General features: G+C 43.3%; 1 protein-coding gene across 1 annotated transcript in view; it reads left to right on the top strand.

Annotated features, from left to right (window-relative positions):
* The window catches only part of ppap2d (phosphatidic acid phosphatase type 2D), a 22241-nt gene extending 20414 nt beyond the window's left edge, over positions 1 to 1827 (top strand). Inside the window, exon 6 of the mRNA XM_079746467.1 lies at positions 1 to 1827. This exon is cut by the window's left edge and continues 264 nt beyond it. The gene's annotated coding sequence lies outside the window, so the exon portion shown is untranslated.
* Positions 1828 to 3976: the final 2149 nt, after the last annotated feature.

The raw sequence follows: 3976 nt of genomic DNA, 5'->3' as shown, positions 1-3976 counted from the left end.
ATGTCTAACAGCGAGGGGGGGATGTTTGGATGTTAGAGATTGAGAGAAGGAATGTAATCTAACCCCCATGCATGCTTTTCCGGACGCATACTGATGCACATGAAAGAAAGAGAAAGAACGGTGCAGACCTACACCTCTTTAAATGGCAGATGCACAGACATCGCACACACACATACACACACACACACACACAAATGCATATGCACGCACACACACACACACACACACACACACACGCAAACACACACACACACACACACACAGCAAACAGGCTGACACCCTCACACATGTGAAATACACGCGTGACTGTACAGAAACATGAAACCGTCCACTGACAAGAACTGAGTAAAATGAACACACAAGATATTTTTTATATTTGTAACATAAATATATCTATACCTATACAAAATATATATATATATCTACATCTACAGATAAACAAATATTTCTATTTTTTACATTGCGTTTGTGGACAAAGCTGCTAATACTCTTCCTAAGTTCCCAGTTCAGTTTATTGTTGTTAGGGTGGGCTCTGCGTTGGGGGGGAGGGGGAACTGCGCTCTGTGAATTAGGCCGAGCTTCTCATGAGCCAATCCTATTGTATCACGAGCATCACTGTCCCCTGGAAAAGGCAGCCATTTGTTAACTGTAATACCCAGCTCTGGTCCAACTGGCGCACTCTGGTTACACACTCACACACACACACACACACACACACACACACACACACACACACACACACACACACACACACACAGAGGCAGGCACACACGCTCCTACACATACAGGCACGCACACAGGCACGCACACACAAACACGCACACACAAACGCAGGCACGCACATGCACACGCACACACAAACACGCACACACAAACACAGGCACGCACATGCACACGCACACACACACACACATAACTTTCCTCCATGTTTTAAGTGCCCTGAATTCCTGTGGATTGTATCAAATTGCACCCAACCCCCCACCCCTTAATAACCAGGGCGCTACAATAAGCTGTGTGTCGTCACCGCGAACCGAATCCAACACACAATAGGGCTCATTCCATGTTGTTCGTACACATGGATAGTAAAAGCATGTTGGTTTAGTTTCAACTAACCACCAGTGTCTGGGAGAGGCGTGTTTGTGTGTGATCAGGCTAGTTCCCTGTCCTTATGCTAACCACTTAAAAAAAAAAAAAACTGTGTCCCAGAGGTAGGGGGGTTTTGACTGAACTTGTTACCTTTAACCTTTGAACCCTGAACTCCGACCTCTGAGATGCACCTTGAGTTACGCCACTCTGTATATGGGAGATGCCAAAATGGCTGCCACAGCTCTTCTGTTGTTGTGTTCATAAATAGCACTTGAGCCTGCAATACATATTGGAACTTTCTTTTTGTAATCAATCATTTATATATATATATATATATATATATATATATATATGTATATTTTATCTCAATATAAAAAAATAATCAGTGTTTATTTCTTGGTATTGTAAGTCCCATATGTTTGTTTTGTTGAAATTATACCAATTGAATGTAAATAGCAATGACATTATGGAAACCACACAGCATTTCAAAAGTATTAGTGGCCTTGTTCTTACCGTTTTTACGTGTGTTTGTATGCGTTTGCGTCATTCAGGTACAGAGGTGTGCTTTTGTATGTGTTGTCTTAACTACTAGACTGAGCCAGATATTACCAGAAAGCTATATTGTTTGTTCCCAGTAATTATATGTTTAGCCCTCTCTGTGAATGTCTTAATGGCAGAAATAACCACTGTACTCAAAAGAAAAAAAAATACACCAAACCAATAAAATGAATGTTGAATGTATTAACTCTCCACTGTCGATTTAATGTCTTCAACTCACTAGTTGTTTGGATTGTAAAACTAAAATTGGACAATGTTTGATTTAACTGACTGAATGTTTGATTTAATTTAAATCAAACATTCATGTTTGATTTAATTTAAATCAAACATTCACCCCTCTTAGTTTTACGATCCAACCGTCACTGATTTACAGTTAACAGGTCATTTCCTGCAACAGTTAAGTTATGCAATTTGTTTCAGCTCAATTCAACGTGAGCTCAAACGTGATCGAACGTTGAGTTACTAGAAGCTTCTACTGCTCATAATATCTCACCACTTAGGCTCTCCCCTCCTCTAGTTTCTGTCAATAACCCCTTCCTCACTCTCCACTGATCTGCTCCCACAGTCCTTTTGGAGTGCACTGAAGCATGATGGGCCGTTTCAGCGGGTCAGGTTACCATGGTGATGGATGGCCAGATACAGGGTTTTGGGGGAAGTGGAGGTGATTTCTTTCATGACTTTATTTTCTCTTGCTCTCTCCCTCCTCTCCACCTCTCTCTCTCTCATGTCTGCCTCTCACTCCCTCTCTCTCTCTCTCTCTCTCTCTCTCTCTCTCTCTCTCTCTCTCTCTCTCTCTCTCTCTCTCTCTCTCTCTCTCCAGTACCTCTCTATCCCTTTCTGTCTCTTTTTCTCTTGCTCTCACACTTTCTCTCTTTAATAATAATAGTATCCAGAACTATATAAATAAATAAGTATACGATAAATATAGAAATACATTTAAGAAAATATACAATGTAAATATATATATATATATAGAGGGAAAGAGAGAGAGCCAGAGAGAGATGGGATAAGGGGCACACTAAGAGCAGGAGAGAAAGGCAGGGTAAATGAATGGGTAGGGGGGAGGCGGAGGGGGAAGGGGAAGAGAGTGTGTGTGTGAGCGTGTGAAGGCGGGGGGGGTCCCTATTAACAGAGGCCGTGCTGCTTTGAGTCCGGAGCAGCGTTAGTGGGGTGACGGTTTGAGGAGGAGGAGGAGGAGGAGGAGGGGGAGAGATGGGCGTTGTTGGGGCCCCAGGGCGGATAAGGAATGTGACGGCGGTTTTCAGCGCCTGTTTTGTTTCATAATATTGTAACTAAGGAGCCACGTGACCAATGTTTCATTCCTCAACCTATGTACGTATGTATACACTATATGCTGTACATGTGTACATGCTGCATACATGCATACATTCATACAGGATGTACGTTGTATGTCTGTATGTATGTATGTCTTACTTATGCAGTGTATTCAGTACACTAATACATCCACATATGCAGCCTCTCAAGCACATGCACATATGCGTGTGTGTGTATTGTACACATGTGTTTGCTGGGTCTTTGACGGGTCCTTCTGTCTAACTGCCGCTGTCCTTGAGGTTTGTGCGTGAACGGATTCTTCTGCTCTCTCCCCTTAACTGAGCGTTGATGAGTAACAATTAAGAGGACGAGCATCTGGAGAGCAGAGCGAGTGCGGGAAGAGAGATAGAGAGAGAGAGAGAGAGACTTTTAAAATACTTGAATTCCATCAGTCAGATATGTGATACATCATCACATGAGAGAGAGATTGAGAGAGATTGAGAGAGAGAGAGAGAGAGAGAGAGAGAGCTAGAGAGAGATGGAGAGATAGAGAGAGAAGGAGAGTAGAGAGAGAGAGACAGAGAAGAGAGAGAGACAGAAGAGAGAAAGAGAGAGACTAACATAGAGAGACAGATCAAGAAAGAGAATAGGGTACATAAAGAGAAAGCATTGGTAGATAGAAAGAGAGAGTGAAACAGAGAGAGAGAAAGAGAGCGAGAACTACCTCCTGCTGTGGCACTTTGTTGCACACACACATTGGAATGGCCGCCACGGCCCCGACCATTAAGCAAAAGCAAGAGCCGGCCTTTCTCTGACTTAGATACACAGACCAGGGAACTCCTTGGCAGGGTATTTAAATCAAAACATGATAGATACGTGGGGGAGGACCAGATATAGACACAGACAACGGAGAGAGGTCGATTAGGATCACAGGCTGAGGTGAGTCAAGGCACGTAGGGTGGGTGCATCCCTGGCAGACAGGTATAACACCTGCATTGGGGAGCTGTCAGCACACAGGGCGCCTGTATGACATTTGTCCTTTTTTTTGTGCATGTTG

Source organism: Pollachius pollachius (assembly GCF_949987615.1).
Source record: "Pollachius pollachius genome assembly, chromosome: 11".
In the NCBI taxonomy this organism is placed as follows: Eukaryota; Metazoa; Chordata; class Actinopteri; order Gadiformes; family Gadidae; genus Pollachius; species Pollachius pollachius.
This window is presented reverse-complemented; position numbering and strand designations above follow the sequence as displayed.